The 25,822-nt window shown below is 43.8% G+C and overlaps 1 protein-coding gene across 5 annotated transcripts in view; it reads right to left on the bottom strand.

Annotated features, from left to right (window-relative positions):
• The window catches only part of OSBPL5 (oxysterol binding protein like 5), a 182,641-nt gene that overhangs the window by 78,022 nt on the left and 78,797 nt on the right, over nucleotides 1-25,822 (bottom strand). Inside the window, exon 1 of one of the 5 annotated variants that reach the window (XM_071808961.1) lies at nucleotides 4,025-4,311. The exons of the other annotated variants lie outside the window; for them this stretch is intronic. The gene's annotated coding sequence lies outside the window, so the exon portion shown is untranslated. Of the gene's footprint in view, nucleotides 1-4,024; nucleotides 4,312-25,822 lie in introns of those variants that run through there. 5 annotated transcript variants of the gene reach the window in all.

Genomic DNA, 25,822 nt, shown 5'->3' with positions numbered 1-25,822 from the left:
GCAGGAAACACTCCCATTATCTCCACTATGAAAAGGAAGCAGTGAGGAGAACGGCTAAAAGGTGACAGAAAGATTTTATGATGCCAGACTTCAGTCTTGGTCAGGGCGGACCAGTTCATCTTTTCCACACCAAAAAAAAGTGATAGGCCTCAGCTGTGTGGGTCTTACAAAACTGGGATTAGAGCTGCTGCACTGTGACTTTTCTAGAGAAACAAACCAAGAAAAATGAAAACATTTCAACGGTATCTGTGCTGCCCCAGATCCCCAGGCTGTCTAAATCAAGGAAGTCTTCTGGTCTCCTTAGCAGAGTGATGCTGAATTGCAGCTGAGAGTGCAGGGCTGGGCATCCAACATGTGGAAGGCAGGCAACCTCAGAAACATGCAATGCCCTGAGGAGGGGGCGGAGGAGACAGAGTCTCCATGGTGCTTGCTGGCAACTGTTTGGTCTGTATTACAAAAGTAGGCTTCAAAATGGTTGGTGCCCACAAGCTGCAAACACAGACATGTTTACAAACAAAAGAGCCCAGATGGAAAAGATTTGAAAGGTTTGGGAGGGTAACAAGGGACAGAATAAACAAATATCTCTGAAGTGAAGTAAGGAGCACCTAAAATGGTAGATGGTCTGTACAGATTTTGTGGTGCCTCTAAAAGGTACAAAACCTTTAATGTCCCATGGCTGTGTGCACATACTGAATTCCCCTACAGGGCATAAATACAAACTGCTATTACCAGTTGCCAGTAATAAATACTATTGCGCAACCATCAGCAATCAGTTGGTACAGCAACGAAAAGTGTTAGGAGCTGTACAAACATATAACAAATAATTGTCCCTGCCTCAAGAAGCATATTGGGTTTCTAATCACCTCAAGCAGCACTTGGACCCAAATATATTTGCTGAAGAGCAACAGACCAAACTAGCTAATGTCTGAGTGAAGCAGACAAAACTAAAGAGCACAACATTTTAATGTCTTCCCCTTGAATAGATCAGCTCAGTGTCCTCCCCAGCAAAACTAATCTTCCACTGCAGTCATCTCTTCATCTTTAGGGAAATGTATAAACATGGATATTAATGACTTCTGCGCAGCTCACAACACATCACCACAGACATCAGTGATGTGATTGCTGTAAGGACGATTGGGTGTTTTATAATGAACAATTTCATGTCTGGTTAAAAGTGGAGGCAATAAGATAATAAAAAAGGAGCTTTACAAAACTGCTCACCAATAGCTTCTGCAGACTCGTGCAGGAGCAGGGCTGAGCTGAAATGCTTCTGTCTGTCAATTTAACGTTAACTGCCCCAATTGCAAGCCTCACTGCCAAGAACTGCAGGCAAGGACCTGCCTGATGCCTCTGCCTCTTCTTCCATGGCTGCCAATGTTGCTGAACTCTTTAAGGAGAAAGATCAGCTGTTGACAGCCTGTGGTTCCCACCTGATGCAAAAGGAGCAGGCAAAACACATGAGTCAACCCAGGGAAAGAAGTAATTTAAACCAGCAAAAGCACCATCACAGATCACTTTCCTCCTAGAAAGAAGCAGCAAAGGCCATGGCAAGCTGGACACCGGGCCGGGTTACAGCCCAGCTGCAGATTTGTCCAAGGTCAGCTGCTTGCTCCTGATGATCATGGGCCAGTTTTACCAACCACTGCCAGCCTGTGCCACCCCAGCAGCACCCAGCCCCAGCCTGCTCATGGGACCCACCTCCACCATCATCGCAGTCATGGGGAGTCAATGAGCCTGGGGAAAAAACGGCAAAGTTTTCCTCCTCACTCTGCAAAACAAGCCGCTTGCAGTTCGGAAAGCTGCTTCTGAAGCAGCATTCAGTCTGGAGGTAATGAAGTTGAGAAATGCAGCACTGAAATGGCACTAAGAAAAGGTGGGAATTAAATGAGATGGAGGTGACACTAACTCGCAGGAGGAAACTATTAGGTTCTGCAAACATTTATTTTCCTCAACAGCCTGGCAATGTAATTGTGCCAACAAGCAGCACAAGAAAGCACATTCCTCCCAGCATAGGTTCGCAGTCCCCTAACAGGACCAGCCCTTCTCCTCCCCACAGACTCCTCCACCTCACCATCATCTGCCTTAACATAATCTCTTATCTTGCAGCAGAAAAGGGTCATATCACTCTATTTACTCTGTGGTAGGAGAAAACCTAGAAGTTTTAGTTAGGTCCCATGTTTCCAGACACCTGTCAGTCATACGCCATTAAGTCAGTTCCCCTCCAGAAGACCCTAATCTGGTCCTGGCATTGCCTCCCCCCAGTTACTCTGAATATAAGTGTTTCCACACTAAATGCAGTTCTCCTTTGCTTGCAAACACCAAGAGTCTTTCCTACATGGTTCCTGCTACAAGGCACACACCGATCATCTAGATAAGCAGCAGTACTGGGAAAAATCTGACAATAAACCATGTTATTTGGGATTATATTATCTGATGGGATTTTTTAAAAGTTTCTCTCTGTACCTGTCACCCATTGATCTCCAGAGTGCCCTGGCTTGCCAGTGACTGAGGCAGATGACCACAGATACAAATGCCAAGTATTTCACAGCCACCAGGCACTGTCTTTTCACTGGCGCAAGTGGCTTTTTTTCAGGACCCAGATTTTCAGCATTGCTAGAACACCTCTATATTTCCCTGCCAGCAAAAAGGCACTTCCAAGTAAGCATTACTGGAATTTGCATCTCTGCCACAGCTCTGTTACACTGCCAATATGCTGCAAATAAAAACAAATGTCAGCTACCAGTCTGAAAGCGAATACAGTCTGACGTACTTTATTTAAAAATAAACTACAGCCATGACTAACAGTCATGACTTTATAGCCAACACACTGACCAGTCCTCAGTTTCTTAATTGTGAATACATAACGACAGCAACACAAAGCCTTTCCACTGTACCTCCAGTCACAAAGATTACAAATACAGGGCATATTCAGCACTTGCTTGTCAAGGAGTTACTGAGGCAGTCTGCAGACCAAGACTTGTTCTGTACATGATTTGGTACCAGTTCAGCCATGTTAAATTACAAATATTGTTTGCTGGTATATTTCTGCCAATAAAACAAAAGCGTGGAGGTAGTCAGAGCCAAATAAAAGTGCTCAATGCTGGAATAGCTTGTTCTCTTTTCCCACAGGGCAACAAGCTACGCTGGTACAAGCATGTTCGCACTGGCATACCAGAATCCGTACTAGGGGAGAGTTATATCAATGTTACAGAACCATGGTTAAAAGTACTGCAACTTCTTTACATAGGCAAGACCTAATTTTGTAGACTATTTGCTCCTGATCTTAGAATTGCTACTGAAACTCCTAATTCTACATGCACTCTAGACATAGAGCAGAATTGGGCTGATCAGGGTTTTAGCTGAATAGAATATATCACAAATCAACACAGACCACTGAATAATAGTAACAACAACAACATAAGGAAGATGTGCACTTTCATGTAGTCTCTCACTAATAAAGTGTCTATGTCTATTGTCTATGTCTACCTTATGTCTAGAGGAATCCATCCCTTTATGTTGGTAGGAGTTACCTAAGTTGTTTAGCACCGAAGGGCAGTAAAACGGCCAACCCTCAATTTATCAGACCAAATTTCTGAAAATGTCAACTGAAGAAGTAAATCACAGGATGCCACTGCCACAGCTGCTTCTAGCAGAATTCAAGCCTCAAGCGAGCTGAATGCTGGCGTTTTGAGCAGACAGGCAGAAATGCAAATAGAGTGTTCAGGTACTTCTCAATCCATTACAGACAATTTCTGCCAGTCAACAGTTCCTAAAGCATAAGGCTACAAAGAATCCACTGCATTTGCATGAGACTGTGTCCAGCCTCACAGGCACAAGGACAGAAACAAAGAAAGAAGGGGAGACTGAAAGGAGAAGAATGAGAGATGAGAGAAGGAGGGCAGGTAAAAAAAGGAGAGAATGAAAGGAGTTAAGAAATAGACTACAGGAGGGGAGATTTTAAAGAGCTACGGGAAAGTAGGAAGGCTGGGATCAGCCTGGGGAAGGAGGAGGAAAGGACACTCACCGCAGCGCTTGCTGTCTCAGACGGCAATCGCTCCTCTCCCACGCGACACCTGCGTTCAGAGCCACCGTCCCTACCCAGATCCACACCACCTGCTAAACGCACAGAGGCTTCCTGGTCCCCTCCTGGACGCTACGCTCCTCCAGGCTGCAGGTCAGCACAGGACCCAGAGAAGACACCCGCACGCAAAGCCTCTGCTCCAGGGGCACATGGCAATGAAACACACCTCCCACACGCTGCCAGCGCGCTGTCTGCAATCCCAGCTCTCGCTCGGAAAACCAGAGCAACTCTCTAACCATGGGGACTGTGGAAGAAAATCCTGAAAAGAAGCACAGCGTGATTCCACATGGCGATATATCCCAAGAAGGCCTGAAACAATAGCCCTGACGGGTGTGATCTGCCGCTGTTTGTCAGAGGAAGTTTAAAGTGCAATGCTCATCGACAATAATTTAATTGTCAACCCTGTTAACAGTTTCATGGCTGAACAAAGCAGCTGGGCAGCACCGGGAAAATTAGAGCCAGTTGCAGCCACTTACCAAAGCACGCCAGCAAGAAATAACCTGCAACTCTGTGACAGACCCTATTCCTGTCACACACAATCTCTTGCACTCTTTCCTTTTCTTTTTAGTGGCTTCTTGGCGCACAGAATCACCGTGCAATCAGAAGAAAAAAAACCAAAGCCAGTTCACTCTTCTCTGTAATTAATCTGTAAGGAATAAAGTAAATCTTTGCAACAGTGGGCTGCTGGTGGTGGAAATCACTCAGTGCATTCTGCACAGGGCTCAGATACACCCAAGTTTGACAAAGATTTCTCAGCTAATGGCAGCTGAGCACAGTAAAAGCAGAATTTCCTAAGCTGCACGGCACACAAACCGGCCATGCAGAGGCAGGTTTGCCAAGCACAGGCGCAGACAACAGGCACACCAGCACAGAATTACAGCTTTAGCTTTAAAAATAGCCCTATAGATGTTGCTAGTTACAGTATCCCGTAGTGACCGTACACATATTTCAGTAGGCAAGCATGCGTAACTACAGCCCCTCTTCTTTCCGCATCATTCCACAGATGGAAAATACCCAAATGTTCTTCCTTCGTGGGTTTTCCCGATATTGCTAAATTAAGTGATAAGCACTAGACACGCACCTCAGCCAAAGCTTGCTCCCAAGGCTATTTGTGTTGCTGCTGTTGTCCACAGCATGTGCTCTTCCCTGGCCCCCGTGCTGAAGGAAGAGTTTTGCAAATAACATCTGTATCTGCTGGTGTCACCAGCTGCAGTGTATTGGTCTGCGTCTTTCTGTATACAGTTCTACAGTGACTTCTCTGGGTTTATGTCAGATCAGATTCCCCCAAGACACCTGGCATGACGTGACTGAAAAAAATACGAACTAAAAAGCTTTGGAAGAACTCCCAGTTGTTGCACTGATTTCTCATGAATAACTGATATTGAAAATGATGGAAAATTAAAATGACAATGATAATAGTAACAATAAGAAGCCAGCAGTTCTGAGGTATTTCACACCTTCACAGTACTGTGCAAACAAGGATTAAAATGTATGCAGAAACATCACCTTCTACACTTGACAGTCCATAGTTTGCTGAAGCCACAGCGTCTGCTGAGACACGAAGATTTTTCATTAGATGAGAAATTTCGGCTGTTGGAGACACTGTCACTGTGGGGAACTGTTGAAATCCTCGTGGGAGGCAATGCTCATGTGTCAGGCAGCATGAACACTGTCTCGGGGGACATGATACACCCCGGGGGGCCCCGCGCCAAGGCGAGGGGTTCGCATTCCCTCTCCCACGAGGGGCTGGGAGAAGCAGGGCACCCAGAGACACCGCCTATGTGTCTTGGGGTAACCAAGCAGGGGAGGAACTATGCAGGGCACACACTGTGCACAGAAAAAAGTCCAGCCTTATTTAAGAGGGAAGAGAAATCCTGCAGTAAATTCTGGCAGTACGCAACACAAAGAATGGAAAGTAACATTTTTTTTATTGCATGTACCAGAGTTGGTCTGGGCGGGGGGTACAGTAAATCCACCCAGTGCATTTGGGGTCTGGGAGCCAGTGTTCAGACTAGAGTGGTTTTTTCACTTTCAAACAGTTATTAAAGGAGCCCTCTGTGGTTGGGTATTATGAGCCAAAAGAAAAATTTGGGATTAATTTGAAGAAAAAGGCTCACAAACAATTGGTCCTACAAAGGGTCGGAGGCGTCCATCCAGACAAGGGGATGTGGGCGGGCTCGTGACTGGGAAGGACACCCTGGGGCCATGCTTGTTGTGAAGGCACAGGGCATTTTCAACGGGCACATGAGATAAGAAGGTGCCAGGAACAGTTTTGCCTGGGAAAAAGACTTGACAGTCTCTGAAGGTCTTCTCCAGCCCTATGTATCCTTTGGTTCATAATTCCTACATTTTCATCACCCAGTACTACAAAGCCAAGCCAGCCTTTCAGCACTTGCTCAGGCTGTCTGGCGTTTGCAGCAAGACCAGTAAACCCAACAGTGCTGTGGCCAGTCACCTCTGAGAGAGGGCAGGCAATTTTTGAACGGGTAGATACAGAGGCAGCTCTAAGCAACTCCTCCTGTACTGAACCACCAAATGTCACAGCAACCTGGAGGCTCCTCACAAATAACTTCGGACTGTGGTCTGCCCTTGGCAGCCACAGAATTGCTGGCTCCATGCAAGGTGTGACAATCTGGAGACGGGAACTGTTGCTGTATCATTTGTGATGGCACATCTGCTGCCACCTCAGCCATGCCAAAACAAGAGGAAATCCTCAAATTTTTTCCCAGACGGAAGCTATTATATGTCCCTTCTAAGGTATCTTGCCTCTTCTTTACACAGCCTAGGTCAGAATTAACAGTGTAACAAAACTCATTTCTGCCAACTGGTGTGTGGTTGCTTTTCTTCCTAGCTTGTACTGCTCGGCTGGACTTGGGTCAGTGGTGACTTGCTTGGGGTCAGTGTGAACAGGATCAGTCTTAACACTTCTCAATCTTAAAGAGACTTGCTTGAAAGTCATTTTCCACGTGCTTGGTAATCACATTCTCACTGTTTCTTTGTTTATGCTCCATTTCTGCCAAGCAACAGCTTCCTTTCTTTACTTGGAGAAGCACATCTGGGTCCCCGAGCTTATAGCAAGTGATTATAAGTTTGGCTGAACTGTTTGCCTTCTTAAAAAACAGGCAAAATACCTTGTCCTTAAAAAACAACAACAATAACAACACAAAAAACAACCCCAAAACAACAATTGAAATGACCGCTATTAAATGCTGTTAGAAAAAGGGCAAGTAGCACATGCAGCTTTATGCTGCTAAATTAACAATGTAAAACCAGATTTTAGGGCAGACTCCCACATTTAAAATCCCTCTCAGTTCTGATGCTTGCAACAAATCAATGGCCTGATCAATTTACAACTAGAAAACAACTGAGCCGGTGCCTGGATTATGCAAGTACGCTCAGCTCCCACGCAAAAGCACACTGTGCGGTGGCAAAGCTGCTGTCAAAGTCAAAAACACTACAAACTGGAAAGAACTTGTTAACCTGCCTACAAAAATCTCAGCACACCCCCGCCTCAAAGTCTACACTGGCTTTTTTCCTCTGGGCATGACTTACTCGGCCAAAGACAATGCCCAAGTAACATAAAACACTGCTCCTTCCTATGACCAAAGTAGCAAAGGCCCAAAGGCATCTCCCCTGTATGTCTTCTGATTTCCTGGAAAAAAAGGCACACCTTTTCCCTTCAGATCCCTCTGAATCATCGAGTGGATGGGCAGTCTTTAACCCTCTTCTGGCCAGGCAATGGGATGCAGGAGCCTCCTATGTCCCTGCTCAGCCCTCCAGCCCCTGGAGCTTTTGGCCATCCCAATACCAGTGCGGTGCAGAGGTGCCATGAGGTCTTCTCCAGCAGCTCTGGCAAGGAGGGCTTAGTGTAACTGAGCCTACCAGGCCTTCCCCTGATCGTATAGTCTCCACAGAGTATTTCTAGCTCTAAAAAAATCCAAACCAAAGCACATAAACACACCAGAAACAACTTGCATTTCTCATGTTAGACTTGGGATCCTCTTGAAAGAGATTTGAGCTTTGCCTTCTTCTGTGGTTGCAGAGTGCAAACATACACACATGGACACAAAAGAAACATGTCAGGCTCTACAGGTCTGCTTTTCCCTTAAGCAAGATGAGATGGAGAAGGAAGAATTGCTTTCTGGTGTATGCCTGTCCGTGCTTCCTCACTGCTTCCAGACTCACCATTAACTGCACATTTTCACAACTGCACATTTTGGAATGACACAGGCAAGTTCTTGGTTACTAGTAAGAAGCACATTAAACCATTTTATATCCAGAATTTCAATAAAGAAAAAAAATTTGGTTCTAAATTGTTGTTCTCAAATATTCTTACGACGGCTTTCATGGTGCACCTTCTCACGCTATTTTCAAACTAAAGCTATTTTTTAAACAAATATAATAAGTTCATTTGCTTTCCTAAACTGCTTTCAAGATGCTCTGTAAAAAGGGCCAAGTCTTAACCAGCTCCCTATCATGCCCTACAAAAAAAAAAAGTATAGAAAGTAACATTTCAGTTTTCCAGAAAATACATGCTTTTATTGCTGTGGTTTAAGACTATTTGACAGGTTGTGCCAGTGGCTCTACCAATACAGCAGCCAAACCAGTCTCCTGCTATTTCTCTAATTCCATGCACTCATCTCATGCCTCTCCTCTGTTGAAACCGGCTGCCGCAGTTTTTTGTTTGGCATTCAGATACATCAAGACAACCACACGCATGAAACAGAGGCTATAGAAACCAAATAAAAGTTCTGACAAAAACTGTAGCAATAACAGCATTTCACACACTAAGCATAATTTCATAGAATCATAGAATGCCCTGAGTTGGAAGGGACCCACAAGGATCATTGAGTCCAACTCCTGTCCCTGCACATGACAACCCCACACCATGTGTCTGAGGGTGTTGTCCAGTCTCTTCTTCAGCACTGTCAGGCTTGGAGCTGTGACACCTCCCTGGGGAGCCTGTTCCAGGGCTCCACCACCCTCTAGGTGAAGAACATTTTCCTAATGTCCAGCCTAAACCTCCTCTGGCACATCTTCCTGCCATTCCCTCAGGTCTTGTCACTGGTCACTAAAGAAGAATTTGGCGCCTGCCCCTCCTCCTCCCCTTGTGAGGAAGCTGTAGCCACCATGAGGTCTCCCCTCAGTCTCCTCCAGGCTGAACAAACCAAGCAGCTCCTCATACAGCTTCCTCTCCAAACCCTTCACCAACTTCGTAGCCCTCTTCTGGACACTCTCTAGCAGCTAAATATCTTTTTTATCCTGTGGCGCCCAGAACTGCACACAGTGCTCCAGGTGAGGCTGCACCAGTGCACAGCAGAGCGGGACAATCACCTCCCTGCCCGGCTGGCAATGCTGTGCTGGATGCACCGAGGACACGGTTGCCCTCTTGGCTGCCAGGACACGCTGCTGGCTCATGTTCAACTTGCTGTTGACCAGAACCCCCAGATCCCTCTCTGTATAGCTGCTCTCCAGCATCTTGTCCCCCAGTCTGTATGTACAGTCAGGGTTGCCATGTCCCAGGTGCAAAATCCAGCACTTGATCTTGTTGAACTTCGCAGTTCCCTCATTTAGTCCTGTTTCTCTTAATTGTGTGTGATAACAGCCTGTGTCTGTGGCTTCACTGGAGTCACTCTGGATTTACACCAGTGCCAAGGAAACCAGCATGAAGATGCAGCAGGATGGTGCCCACTGCCAGGTGCTCCTGGCTGGGAGGCGGAGCTCCCCTGGGAGCGCTCTCACAATGAAACTGCCCTGGGTCAGAGGGAGCAGGCGGGAGATACGCCAGCCCTCTTCTAGTATGCTAACAGTCCTACATGCTAAAGATCCTCTTCTGCCTAAGTATCAGCCTTTTCTGTCTGCAAATTAATAGGGCCAGAGGAAGTGGGTTACTGACAGTACTGAGGCATGCTTGCTGCTTTATGTAACGTACAGCTTTGATGGGATGCTGCTTCTCAACAGCAATGCTGCCACTGTCATCGATGTAGCCCATGTAAAGAAGGTAACCTTTCTGAATCACAGCACAGAATTAACAACAGTACCAATCCCATAACCAGGTCTGAAAAGGTGGCTGTGGGTGTTTCTGTGCATGCAGTCACCTGACAGAATACAAATTCAGAACTTGGCTGATTTGTAGTATTAATGTCTATCATACAACACAGGAACTTCCCTGCCACCACCACTATCAATACATGTGACGCTTTGCTATTTCACTACAGAGCTGACTTTTAGAGGAGCGTATGTTCCTGCCTTCACTGGGGCTCCACTGTATTTAAGCAGCAAAACACTGTAGTAACAGGGTAGAAAAGTGAGAAAGTGCAAGGCATTATGCACTAGCAGCAATGAAAGTATCAGATTAGAGAGGTACCATTTCGGAGGTTCATAGACAGACACTTGAAAACACCTTAAAAAAAAAAAGAAAAAAAGAGAGAGAATGAAAGAATTACAGCCGGTATTTCTTAAATTTCAAAGAATTAAGGATCCCAGAAGCCAGAGAGATGCGCAAGGACAGCTAGCCAGAAAAGCATCTGAAGCTATTAAAAAATAATAGAGAAGCCTCAAATGGCAGCCATGGGGAAGAACTAAGAGCAGCAAGAATATGTGCACGACCCATCCCTCTAGGCAAATCACTCTGCTCCAGATGTTTCTGGGTAACAGGCTAATCTTGGAAACACCTTTTTTACCTTCTCTGTGCTTGTTTCTAGGAACAGAGAAATAAGCTTGCTAGGAAGTATGGATAGGTCTGGGACTTCGGGCCTTAATTTAGGAGAAAACGTAAACCTTTCTCCAAATATGTGATTTAGGTCCAGCGATTCAGGAAGAAGCAAGAAGATAGCTAATGTGTGTTTATAAATCTTTCCATATTTGATGGCTGCTTCCAAACTCTCCATTAACAACTTGGTGAGTGTCCAGTAACAGGAGGTTTTCCAGGGCTAGAACACTGAGGAAATACCACCATGGGAAACGTGCACTATTGTAATGATATTCCCAAAAGACACGATATAGTCAAGACAGCATTTGTGCTTGCCGCCCAGTTAGCCTGAATCACTGTCATACTGTCAATAAAGGACACTGCTTTGGTTCTGGGGGGTTGCTCTTTCTCCACAGTTTAACAAACAAAAGCTGCAAGGAGATATCTTTTTCTTGAAGGCAGATTGCAAATCTGCAGAGAAAAGAGGAATAGGACAGAGTTTGTCTTTGAAAAGTAAAAGATACCACAGAACCATGAAACAAGGTGCAGTTTCATGCCCACAAAAACAAGGAAAGCTCTTTAGCCAAGCTGGAAGGTACCAAGAATCCAGTGATGTACCCCAAGAGGACTCACACACACATAGAAACCCCTGCAGCACCTGCTCTGTTCTCAGGGAATTACAGCAGCAGGTTCATTTGCAGTGAACAGGACTGTGCTGCCAGAGCAATGCTGCCCTACTAAGATCAGCCCCAGATTGGGGGCAAACAAGGGAAAACTCAACGGGCAAGTCCACCTACCCAACTTTGCCAGCAGGGAAGAGACAAGGAGGACTGGCAGCCCCACGAGCTGCTGGGTTGAGAACTGGATGAAAACAGCTGTGGGTGGGTGAGTTCAGCGAGCCATGGACAAACGGGTCACTAAGCCAGGCAAACCAGGTGCTCAGCATATTGCAAAACAGAGCAGAGGCTACTTGGACCTGTTTCAGAGCCCACTAATCCCCAGCAGAGTGAGGGCAGGACAAGAGGGCTGCTCGCGCACCCAAGCACCCTTCTCAGCTCCTGACAGCTACAGAGCACAACAGGAGGTTCACATTGAAAAGCTCCATATGGTGAAACATATGTAGGCTGCTACAGGGCAACATAAACTTTCTAAACACGCTAAGCTATCAGTATTACATGCAATCCTGAATTGTTTGTTGTAACTTCAGTTACTGAACCAGGTAGGAAAAAAATATCACCCCTTAGTTTTATATCATACTGTGAGAAAAAGTCAGCAAAAGGGATGAAGAGGAAATTGCTTTTCCTTGTTGCCTAACATGCAAGAGTTGAACTCCGACTGACTTTTACAACTAAGAAAAGAATGAAAAAGCATTGTTTATCAAATCGTGACCTTGCCTTCTGAGCAGTGTCAGCTCCTTTCCATGAAACAGCACGTCTCCCCACCTTGGGAAGGGTTTTGTTCCAAATCAAATCACTCATTAGCAAAAATTGTAACTGAATCCACAGCTTTGGTCCCTTTTCAGATTTACGCCTAGTGCTTGGTGCAAACATGTTTTGTTCTAAATATGTATTATAGTAGCATACCAAAGAGGACTTCAGATAAGAAACAGGGTCACCGAGGATGAAAAAAGCACAAAAAAAGGCTTTTCTTGGTAAGATTTATTCAGATCTAAAAACTCCAGCTAAAGACAAATTTACCCAAACCTTCAGAAACTCAGCTTTCAAATGTTCGAAAGCTTGTGGGTTTGTATCAGAGAACTCGGTAGACTGAAGTAACATGACTTTGATACTACTTTACACAACAAAAAAACACATACTTCAGACTACACCAGTAACTTGTTAAGTGGTCAGTTTTTTTAGAACAGTCAGTGCTGACTAGTTGAATGTATTGGGCACTTACATTAAACTGCTCATTAGGCTTAATTTGCATTAACTGTAACTGCTTGAAGATGAGTTTATTGTCTGGAGCTACATAAGGACACAGTGTTTCACTGAACTAGGAAGGAAGGAACACCCATGAAAAGTAAACCACTTTATTTCTTCCAAAACTCTTGTTTGCATTATGACTTTTTACACAGACAAACATAGTGTATTGTATCTTAAAATGAAGCCAGAACCATAGGACTGCATACAAGATGACCAGTGTGTCAGCTGCTTTTGAATTCAACTCTAAGCAACCAGGGTCAGAAACAGCCTGTTCTGCTCCCTGTTGCTGAACACTTCTGCTTTAATGCTTTCAGATCAACAAGGTTTTTATTTTAAAACAGCTCCCCAAAAGAAAAAGATGTTACAGCAATGGTTAGAAAGCAAATAATGGAGCCAGATGCACCAAGAGACAACAGAGAGACTCAAAAATCTCAATAAAGGTCACTTTAAATATCATTATCTCTGTTGGTAAAGAACATACCAGACATGTGGAGCCAGACCCACAGCTGGTGAACTGACTTTGATGCAAGTGACGCTATTTACACGATGTCTTTTTACGTTTAGCAGAGAGCAGGATCTGTTTGAGAGGACAACCACGAGGCTCGAGGCTGTCTTTGAAGAGCTAACATACCGTTTCATGCTGCAGATAGCTGGGTATCATGTGTTTCATTGGCTTCTGGTTTTAAACCATGCTCCCGTGGTTAAGCAGAGCGGCTTCACAGCAAGGAGGGAATGACTCACGATCCAAGAGAAACCCCACTGCCTGCACTCCAGCCAGGAGGGCGCCGTACATGTCGGAGGCTCCAGAGCACGACATGTGGCAGCGAACTCTGACAGAACAAAGGCAGTCGGGCTTGAGCCCCGTGATTGGGTGGACACCCAAAGGAAGGACCTCCAGCTCCAAGCCTACTCTCCGCATCAAAGGGCACATCTCTAAATCTAAAGCAAGCAAGAGTGCTCAGAAGCACTTTAAAATGGCAATTAATGTGTTTGCCAAATTATATTTTCTCTGAAACCACACCTGTTATAGTCTCTTCTTCAAGAAAATCCTTTTCTGCAGCTGTGCCATCAGTGACCCAGAGATTCCCTGGTTGCTGAGTCCCCTGACTTGTCTCGTCGCTGGCCCCACGGCAGCATGAGCAAGATGCGGTCATCAGCTCAAGAGGGCAGGGAAGCAGGACTGACAGACACATCAGAGCCAGGTTGGCTTCTGGAGGATTTTTTCTTGTATTAAACAGAGTGAATACATCAGTGAATGCAAAAACAGACTGTGGGCTGCGATCCCGTAGCTGGAACATGGTGGTGGAAGAAGGGCAACACAAACATTCTTTCTCTGCAGCTCCCTGCATTGATCAGCAGGTGATCCCAACAAATGGAAGACAAGACGCATGTAGTCTTTGTGACTGCTGCCCCTGTTCTGGCATTTCACAGCTCTTCCAAGTTGTGCTGGTTTGACTGCAAATGAGTTGATTTTCTTCATGCAGTTAGAAACCTTTCTACTTCATAGCTAGCACGCTCATTGTTTTGACTTAGTTTGAGAACAAGAGATAACAGCACAGAGTTAATGGTTTTAATTGCTCTGGTCTGAGAGCCAAGGACACTCTGAGCGCTCTACCCACAGGTGTGAGGCATCAAAGAAGGGGGGCAGTGATGGGGCAGAGCTTGACTGACATCCAGACTGATGAGTATTCCATCCCATCAATGTCATGCTAACTATTTAAGGAGTTGGGGCTTTCCAGTTTCAGGCTCTTTGGAACATTCTCGCTCTTGCTTGCTCTAGGGCATAGCCAGGGGAGTTCGGTGTGGGATGTTTAGTTTGTCTTTTTGCTGTTTTGCAGAGGCCCATCAGCTTTTCTCCCTCTTTCCCTCTTTTCAGGACCGGGGTGCAGCTTCCTGGGACTGGCTGTTCAGTGTGTTTGTAAGGAATTGCCTTGAGTATATCTTATTTCTATTTTGTATATATATATTTACTAGTAGTATATTAGTATTCTGTTATTTTATTAAACTGTGTTTATCTCAATCCAAATTTCTCCTCTCCCTTTTGATTTTCTCCCCTATTTGGGGGGGATGGACTGTGGAGTGTGAGCAAGCAGCTATTATGGTTGTATTGCTAGATCGGGTTAAGCCACGACACAAGTGGACTGAGTTCACAGACTGCCATTATTCAGTTTAGGGTCTGACAAAAGGAGAAACAGTGCAAGCAAAGTGCTTCCCTGTGGGGCCAGGCAAGAACCTGCTGGTGGAAATCAATGAAGAAATAAAGCAAGACAGGTGTACATATAACCTTTCGAAATCTGGCTTCAAATCTTGAATTCACAGCTGGTGATCAGGATTTCAAGGGATGCTAAATGGGCCTGGGATGGCCTAGGAGGACCACATCCACATTATGAGCTGAGGACCAGAGCATGACAACAGCTGCTTTGCAGGACCATGGCACCGAGGTGGTGCTTGGGGAAAGCCAAACCTGCAAAAGGCAAAAGCAAACGGGGCCACAACATGCTCAGTGTTGTTTGTACCCAAGCCACCCAGATCTGCAGGCAGGACCAGGTGGGCTCACACCATCACACTCCTCACAGTGAAGGCCTTTGCCTCCCTCCTGAGCACTCTGGGCACCAGCAGACACTGACCGCACACCAGAGGTGTTACAAGGGCGCTGAAGCTGGACAGAAAGCAGGCAGAGACTGTTTTTTGCTTAGATCTCTATGTGATAACATCCACCACAACCTAATGGTTCAGTGGCAGACGGATCCAAAATCAGTATGTATGAGCTCTCTACAACTGCACACACAATACATACAGGTATATATGCATACACACATGTATGGATTCAACACTATGCTCATATCATCACAGAAAGGCAGCAAGATACACCCACAATATTACACTGCAGTGATGATATCTTAACTGATTGCTATTTCAAGACACTGTCACTGGAAAAGATTTATATCCCTGTCACTGTGCCTGCCCACTCAATTAGTCTGTCTTTGTGCCAAATGATATTAATGGACAATGAATGGAAAATTTATGTTAAAAAAAAATCATTCGCAGAAAAAAAAAAAATCTCTGTAAATACATTACCTACAACAAAAGAGAAAGCTCAAGACTGAGAAAGTTTAGTGCTATCGTTCCACGCACAAAAAGCATCAGAAAATTCCAATTACTGTCTGTTGACTCTTGTGTATCAAAATACTGTGCTTATAAATGAAAAAGATCACTGCAATTTAATCGGCCACGTAATAGTACAGATTAGTTTATGGTGTATGGAGAGGCACAGTTAAGCTTATTAGCATGCATTAAAAGTAACTTTGAAGTGATAGAATCAAACCAGGAAAACCTATCATGACTGCAAAAATTCATCCTTCACAAGAGGTTAATGTCAATTTGTACTTTCCTTCAGAAAACTAAAGTAGGAAATTTTCCTATCATGCACCTCTCTAGACGGACAAGCACTACTGAGACACGAAGGAACCACAGGCACCTTCTGGTGGCCCATAAGAGGCTCTGCATCCAGGCTGGGACGGGGGAACCCAATCATGCAAACTGCAAAGGAAGCGAAGCCAAACTGAATGTGCAGCCTCCCATACCTTTCCAGGGGAGCACTCCCAACAAAGCTCTCAGCATGACTGAGAATTCTGCCCCAAACTCTGACTGCTCCATACTGAGTTGCACAGGCTACAAATGATTTTTTATGCATTCATTTCATAGGAATTATGTTACAATAATTAAATATAGCAGAACTATGAAAAGGATTAGCTAAATTTCTGCTGGCTCCAACAGCAGGCTGCTGTTAAAACTGCAGTCTCTGTCTGGGAGGACCGCACAATAACCTTCCAGTCACTTGGCTGGCAAAAGCTTCTTTTCAATCCTGAGTCACCAGTGAGCTACAGCAAGGCATGGAAGAGCAGTATCTAGTCTTAAATGAATTCACTGCTAGGATTTTCATGATGAGAAAAGGGCTTCCCTCAATGCACCTCACAGTCCTTACTTGACATTCACACAAAACAGAGCTCAGGCTTCAGAAAAACACATCTTCTTGGCATCTCAACAACTCTGTGCACTGAGCTGACTTTTACCAAAGCAGAAGAAAATTTCACAGCAACTTTCCAACTTCCCTTCATCAGACCATTCAGCTCACTCAAACACTGCGGGAGCTAACAAACTTGGGCGTCTTCATCAAAACAAATAAAACAACAGTTATAAATGGAGCTTCCTCCGAAGAGCGACATATCAGGTATCAGAGAGATAGATTGGCAGGTGCCATTTATCTAATCCTTAATCCAATGCAAGGTAGGTATTATATAGTATTTCAGCAAAAGCAGAGAAACATGTCAGGATGAATATTTCAGTATTTTCACAAAGCTTCTTGGTTCAGATCCTGCCCTGGTGAAAGCTGGAACCACAGTGCACCATAAAATCCAGCCAGGTTTCTTTTCCAGGACAGCCTGAGCTCATGCACCTAAGAGCTGAGCAGTGGTTCCTACGCTGCCACAACTGGACGCTGCTCCATTGAAATCACAATTCATTTACAGCAGGGAGTCCTTTTTACAAAGGCTCCCTGAATAAATGAGGTGATCCCACTGGAAACATTCTAGTGCAAGAGAAATCTTTTTTAATAGGGACCAATCTCTGATAATCTCCCACACAGTGAATAATGCTGTATTCCACAAATAGCCTGGCTGATCTGAATGGGTGGTTATGATGAGTAAAGTACTACTCACAGTGAGTAAAGGTGACAAAAAATGTGTTTCTTTCTGGTTATCACAAAGAAATGGCCTTCTACTATTGCATATATGAGACTAATGGCATGTGGGGAACTGATTCATGTTTTATGTGTCTTATCTTTAGAAAGACTGTTACATCCAAAAAAAGGAAAATGTGGACTTTTACCTTGTATACAGCATGGATTCAGTATCTTTAGATAAGCAGAGAATGCAATTCCTATGTCCTCTGTCTTACACCATTTAAATGACAGATATACACACACAGGTAGGCTGAACATGACTGAATATACCAAGTCCCTAAGCTTTGAGTATCTAAAATGAGCATTGGGCATGGAGCTAATACTTCCTGCTGTTCTCCCACCACCAACAGCCCGTATCCTGCCCTGAGCAGCCACTTACATGTTTACCTACACAGGACCATAAAGTGGCCTGAGAGCAGAACAAGTATCCTCTGTAAATGTTCACAACAGGACACTGAAGTGATTAACACCATCACTTTGCAGAAAAGTAATGTTTTGGCCTATATTGTCCTAAATGTATCTATTAATATTACTAACCTGTTACTATGCAGTACAAAAGTAAGGATCTGAATGAACTCCTGTAACACTCCTCAAATTTCTTACCAGCATGATACGACTGATGTTTCCAGAAATAATGTGAAGACAAAAATGAAACCAAGCACTTTGCTTTAACTTTCTAATACAAGGGTAAAATCTGCCCCACTTCTGCTTCTCTCACAATTTCTTTCTGAGCACTTCAGCTTTCTTTGCTCCAGAACATTTTAAGTGTAACCACACTGGTGTACTCAGCACTGACACTGAATATCCAGATGACAATACACACGCAGCACGTTGTCCTATAGATCTGACGGTCTTGTGGATATAACACCAAACTGGAAGTTAAAAATAAAAACCCAAATCCCACATCTTCTGCATTTCTGTTTTCTAGCCCATGTTTAACTGCACAAACATGGAGGGTGGGGACTTTCACTCTCCTTGTTGGGCAATGCATGAACGCATTTGGTTTCTGATCTCATGAGAAGTCTTGATCTACTGTCAGACTTGTTCACAAGGGATGTTATTCCGAAAATGACAGTGCTGTTGCAGATGCCTTTAATTTGGAAGAACATCTTTTCTGAAGAAGTGTTCACCACCTAAGTGATCAGCAATAATTTTCCAAATGCGGTGGGCTTTCCAAGCCCAGACAGGCTAAGGTGTGCCAGTAGTTCAGCTCTTTATTTCCCAGCTTTCTTCCTCTTACCTGAAGCTGTCACACGCCACACAACGTAAGGCATTACCAACAGTCCTTTCTTTACACTCACCCTACTCCTTTGTGGCAAACTACATCCCCAACTCTCAGTCTGCTGTGTTCACAAATAAAAATATAAATCTCAAACTGGAAAGAGAAAAACCCTTAAACTGGAAAGAGTTGAAACTATTAGCAAGTGCAACAGAGTGGGTTCAGGACGCATCTTATACCTGGAGGAATAGCATTAACAAGAAGATTGATGGAAAACAAGCAGCAGCCCAAATCCTGCCCCACTTTTCTTCTCTGTCTCTCTTCAGTACAAATCCCCGACACACAACTCCAGCAGCAAGGGAACTAAGAAGCAAAAAGACTATTGCTCCACCTTCCAGAGAGACCATGATATCAACAAAAATAATACCCAGGCTTTCCAAGCAGACATCTGCTAAGAGCAGACTAGGACCTGAAAAGATAAGCAGTACACATACACTGAGAATAAACCCAGTTATACACTAGAACACAGGAGCCTAATTTTGATAATACCTAATGGCAAATTTAAGCCCACAGTAGTTCTTGTGACTTTCTGGTTGGTGTAAATCATGCCCCATCTGCAGCCGATTCCAGAGAACTGTAGATGTAGTAGGTAAATATTCTAGCAGTGCTCTCCTCTTTCAGGAGGATCCTTGGTGCTGGTATTTACATTGGTTACCAGAAATTGGGCAATTATGGCTCCTAATTTAGGAAATTAGTCTGTCTTTACTGGAAGGAGAGAGGCTCCTGCCAAGAGTGACTCAAAGCAGCAGCCTCTCTTAGCAAGACAGTTGTATCCCTACACTCGTAGTCCAAATGTTTAAGTCAGACACCTAAAGGTAGCAAGTGAAAACATGCACTGAAGCTCCTTTCCATCCCCCTCACATATATCCTTTTTTTGGGAAGGGTGCACTATTTTTGGTTACACAATTTTGGCTCCTAACCAGCTAGTTAAAGTATCCTTTTACCTTTCTACCACTAAAGTACCCACATAAGGATGCACCTGGATCAAGGCTGCATTACTCACTCTGTCTCCCAAGACCAGCTGCAGCTGCATGTGAAAGCCTCATACACAAATGGAAATACTGAAGGGGAAGGGGAGAATCCCAAGTCTAAAGGTTTTCAAGATCTGCAACTCATGACCTGGAGCAGATTTTGGAGCAGAAGGCAAGACTGTAATGTTTGCGAAATGCCACTGCAGTGACTCTTGATACATGCCGGCCAGCATAAATGCAAGGGGCTGCACAGCACTTGCCTATGCTTGCTGCCATGACCCTCAGAAGTAAAACCAAAACCAGCCCTGAAGACCAGCAGATCATCACACAGACTTGGATTTGGTAGTCGCACAACAACAAACATAAGGTGATATGCTTTCTACCCAAATGCTTCCTTCAAACACAGCGATCTCTGCTCTGTTCCACAACTGCCAATACCCACACAAAGCTCCAAGGACACCCAGCAGAGCACAGCCCATTTGCTGGGCTTTCTGAAGCTGTATCACTCACTGCTGTCCTTAATCTACTGCACCTGGCAAGGAGCGCCAACTAACTATAGTCATGGTGCCTTTTTGATAAGGGGCTGCAAGAGAAAGCAAATTACCACTTAAGGCAACATTCATTATGCAGAAATGAGAGGCATGTAAGAAAATTATGTGAAATGGTTATTAACTCATGAATGTGTTATTCTTCCATCCCAGGCTGAAAGAGATCTCAAAAAGTCCTGTAATGCATTTCTTCCCCACGCCTCTGTGCAAAGCAAGACTAGTGTACACAGGCCATGCCTGGCAGGTATTCCTCCAGGATGCTCTTTAAGACCTCCAGTGAGGAAGAGTGCCCAGCTTTTCCTCCACAGCCTCTTCCAACACCTCATCATCTCTACGCTTACATGGTTTTTCCTAATGCTTCAGTTGACTCATTCATACTGAGAACGAGAGTGCCGCGGGCAGTGGCTGACAAACTTATTAACATCACTACAATGTCTTAGAATTAAAGCTACCCAAGACTGCCCAGAAGAGGACTACTACTTAACTGAATTTCAACTCTCCATGTTGAAATTCAGCACCTCAGTCACCTGCCTTAGGGCTGGTTTAAAGGACACTTCAACCAAGAGTTAATCAGTGAGAGATAGGGTATATTTTTCTTGCTACCAAGAGACCTTATATTTGAAAACTTTAGTACTGAAACCCTCTCCTGACTCTCTGGAAGCAGGAACTTGCAGGCCAGCACTGTTCCTGTGGAAAAGTACTGAAATTGGGCCAACCTTCCAACTCACCACTGAAGGGGTTCAGGGGTCCACTGCTGGTGCAGCCGCTTCATAAACGAAGTCAGGTAGAATCAGTGACAGCTGAACCTAGCTCACATGGCAGTGGATCCAAAACAAGCCACAAACAGCTCAGAAACACTCACAGGTTGGACAGGGAACTTATTTTCCATGCTGAGCTTTTCCTGCTATCAACTGTGAGGCTGGCCTTGGCACGCTGAAGGCTGGAGGTGTACTGAAAGCAAACTGTGGAGTAAGATACAGGGAAAGATGCAACCAGATCTAAGTCTCCAAAAACACAGTCTAGAACCTGCTGCTCTTCACTTTGAGCTTGGTGGCAAACCTCCTAGTAATCTCAGTGGAGCAGAACATGGTTCTGAGTACTTCACCCACAATCTGCTCTTCTACCTCTCCTGTAATCCCTCCAATTCAAAGATCAGGTGCAAGGCAAGGAAGCAAAAAAGTATGTGTCCCTGCTTTATGTATGGTAATCTGACTGCAAATAAATGAAGTACTGGAGTACTGAGTGCTGTTGTGTTTCTCTCTTCACGGGTAGAAAGTTCGTAAAATTAATAGATCAATCAAGCTGAAGGCATGATACATTCCAGCCTGCAGCTGTAAACTCAATCTCACAAATACCTGATATGTCATGTTAAATCCTACTCTAATTACCTTTTGTCATTACTTTCCATCACAATGTATAGAATGGACTCTCAGGGACAGGCTGCCTGGAGGGTCATTCCAAGCAGCAGCAAGATTTTCACAGCTGGAGCATGGGAAGGGGCATGAATCACATCAGTACTTTTCAAAGGGACCACTTAGGAGGACGTTCTCCATTTGCAGTCACTCAGTGCAAGAGAAACAAATAAAACCTTAAATGGGCTAGCAGCAGCTTTGAGGGCTGATAAGATTTGGGAGAAAAAGGGAAAAAAAAAAAAAAATCAACAAACTTTGATCTCTTCTGGTGGAATTAACCATAATATAACAACATACAAGTAAACAGAGGAAGATAAGCCAGGGTAGGACCCTCAGGCCCTGGAGACACTGTCATCCATCTTGCCTGTCTGTATGAAACGCTGTGTGCCAGTTTGCATCTTAGGGGGTTCTAACAAAGATACAGCACTTCAAGAGGGCACACAGAAATAATTTTGTTAAACTTGGTCTAATCTCCAAATCTTTTTTTTCATTCCTGAGTTTACACTGATGAGTAACTTGATTTCCATGATCATTCCTCTTAGTTCAATCTACATCTATATCTATATCTGAATCTGCCAAATTATTTATGTATACAGCTATCTGCATATATTAAGTTCTCTTTTTTCACTTTGCTCCTGCAAGGATGATGTTAAATGACAGAAAAGAATCCTATTCAGACTGTGTTTGAGACAAAGGAAGGATTCCCCCCAGTCAGGCTTTCAAACTAGAACTCCCTCGAGTTAAAAAAATGAAAAGCTTTAAGTGCTTGCCTGCCTAACAGACCTATTCACACCAGTGAAATTACTCAAGTGCGCAAACGTTTGCAAAAGAGGGACCTGTCGCTGTAAGCTTCCCACACACATCTGATTACAAAGCATAAATAAGCCAATGAGTGCATGTATTTGACAGCTCTCACACACACATAACAGCACATCCAGGGGCATTTGAATGTGTGAGGGCTGAACTAAGCACAGCTGTGTTTGGACTCTGTTATGTGCCTGGTCCTGTTGAGACTGTGCAGGATTCAAACCCCTGCCATCTGGAACAGCACGGCCAATGTGTAAAAAGCAAGAATGTCGCTGCTTTACTGGGGATGTAGCTCTCATTTAAATCTCACATGTCCAGAACAACCTTCTACAGACAGTTCTACGTGTCTGTCCTTGCTGAAGGCCATGTAAATTTTTACAGACAAGTTTTCTATATTACTCAAACTTCTAAATACAAAAATAGGGAAAATCATCATTTGGTCACTTAAAAAAACCCCAAACACTTATTTTATCATGTTTTCTCCAACTCAAAAATTATTTGTGTGAGCAAGCATGTGAAAAGTTGAAAGAGAAGATTTTTGGTTCTAATCACTGTGGCATCGCTCTAGTCCTTGGAGAAAAAGTTTTACTGAAATCTGTTGTATCTTTGTAAGGAAATGGACTTAATAACATAAAGGACTTTCCTACATTTTTCAACTCTTCTAGCATATGCTCCCAATTATAGCACTGTCATTTTTATAACAGCCAGATATTCAAACTCTCAGTTTCATAAACAAGCATCTTGGCAGCTTGGAACTACACAGAGAGGAAGCTGCAAAACAAAAACCACACCCTGCACTCTGCTATTTTCAAGACAAGCAAATCAGAACCCACCACTTCTTCATGAGGGGAACTACTCTGGTTTCAGAAGACACCAAGACTGACCAGAAGAATATACCTCTTACAGTGAAACACACAGCTATTTTGTAGGATTTTAACAGACTTCAGCAAAAATGAATTGTACCTTTAACACATATTATGAAAGCTGATGTTTAAAACGAATGAGACAAAAAACATGCAAAAATTATGCAAAGTAGCAATTTTTCACAAACAGCTGTCAGGTAGGTATTTATTCAAAAATACCCCAAATTAGCAGGCATTTCCCAAATGCACCAACAGCTCTGAACGTGTAGCAAAGTGAGAGCTCTCAACTGAAAAGTCTGGCATTTCAGAAAATAAGCTGACATGCCCCCAGCCTTGCCTCCCATCAATGACTACACTAAACAAACAGTATCTGCATGCTATCAGATATGAAAAATTATTGCAAACGGTACTGCTGCTTTATACACAATGGCTCGCTCAGAACAGTTACAAGGATAAGTTTAGGCTTTTATTTCAACGCACTGCCTGAGACAGAGGTTCCTGGCAATGATAGAAGGTATTGAGAGGAAAAGGGAAGCTGAAATTAATCTCTTCATAATGCGGTTGTTTTTTTGTTGTTGTTTGTTTTGTTTGTGGTTTTGTTTTGTTTTCCCTTGAAAGTGGTTATGATTGCTGCAAAGTAGAAAGAACCCTAAAAATCAAATGGTGATATATATCCATGGGCTGTGACGTACACACAGCAATGCCAGTTGGGGCAGGACCAGCCAAGAAAAGCTTCCTTGGACTTCTCTGGGTTTCAAAACAGTTTTCTGGAGTAGAAGCATACAGTGACACCTAACCAAGTTGCTCAGTCCAGAACACAAGGTGGATGACCACACAGATTAAATTCATAAGTAGGTATCGCATAGGTACTTCATAAGATAAATGAGATCATCTCTTGTACCCTTTGGTGAGGCCTAAGGAGATTTACTGAACAGATAAAAATATTGGATTTCCTTTGTGTTTCAAATGATCAAGAAAACCTCTACTGGGATCAGTGCAAGTAATGTTATTTGTTAGTAAAAACCCAGTACCAACTAACCTGATGACCAGGAGTGGTTTTGCTGCCTCACAGCTAGGAAAATCAGCCTGTGAACTGACAAAGACAGGAGTGAAATCTGCAACACCAGAAGTCAGCAGCAGTGCATGGTACCTGTTACATTCTAAAATAATTGTAAGTATGTTTAAAACACTCAGTATACTTCAAATGTAAATTTCAGTCCAGGATTTCTACATTTCCATCACAATCACCATTATAAGGATAGTCTGTGGCTACAGAGCTCTCCAGGTGAAGGATTATGAATCAGTTATCTTCAGTGGTCTGACATGGCTCTTCATATGTATTTGTCTGTGAGATGTGAGTGTTCCCTCCCTGCTGTCATCCCCCAAGTCTTCTGATCGTATTTTCTGCATTCTCTCCTGTTCACCTTCTGTGCTTATGTTACATTGGGTGCAGTCTATGACACCAAACTCCCTGTGGCAAGAGCTCCAACTGCATTTCTCACGCACAGGCTGTAAGTTCTCTACAGGACAGTTATCAGTAAAAGTTATGACACCAATTACTGTGCAGTCATATTCACACAAGGAAGGATTAAAAAGCCTTGGCTTGTGGAAGTCTTAAAACTGCCTGCTACTTGCTTTCTGTATTTCCCCTTTAGCAACACATGGAAATCATTAAATAGATCCTTTTTGGTGCCCTGCTTGCTTCGTGACTGCAAGCATTTTCTTTCCAGTTGATGATGTGGCTTTTTGATTTGGTTTGGATGAAGCGCAAAAGGAAGGAGTCATTCACTCAGAATAGCAGAATATTTGTTTCACATGACTCATGCTGAACTGAAGGCAACTGCATTTTGGTCCTGTACCAGGACCAACTCTCCGCTTGCTAGCAGTAATGAACTGGCAGCATTCTGGGACTGCTGTTTTCTACGTGTTCATTCAGCATCTCCTACAAAAAAAAAAGTCTAATGCTGTAAGCCCATCAGCTTAGCTGCAATAAAAAGGCAAGCTAATAAGAGAACATCCCAGCAATCTCACAGACTCCATTCCCAAGGCACATAATGAGAGTCAAATCAGTGATCTAACCAGAGGTATTAAAATGATATTTGACAATTTTCACTCACCTGAAATTGACTGCATCTAATAACCAGCTGCACATTCTCCTATCTCCAAGGCAGTGCTCCCAACTCAAACCTTTCCTCCCACGCCCTCTGACATACAACTCTTTCAAAGACATGCAAATATGAAATAAGCTAATTGAAGTACATGGTGTCTCTTCCCTTTTCTCATATGTAAACATGTAAATACATATATGTATGTGTTTGTACACACATACGCAAGAGGACATGAAGAGAGATCCTAGCACATATTCATGCTCAAAAAGGTATTTTGTCCCACAGCATCTGTTTGTTTTCAAGGTAGCTGAGTATGCATCCTCAGCACGTGTGACTATCAGCTTTAATGAGCTCACATCATTTGGAGCAGCTCAAAATGCCTGGCTTCTACAGAAC

The sequence above is a fragment of the Patagioenas fasciata genome, chromosome 5, assembly GCF_037038585.1.
Source record: "Patagioenas fasciata isolate bPatFas1 chromosome 5, bPatFas1.hap1, whole genome shotgun sequence".
NCBI classification, from domain to species: Eukaryota; Metazoa; Chordata; class Aves; order Columbiformes; family Columbidae; genus Patagioenas; species Patagioenas fasciata.
The sequence above is the reverse complement of the archived record's forward strand: the minus strand, read 5'-3'. Positions and strand labels throughout refer to the sequence as shown.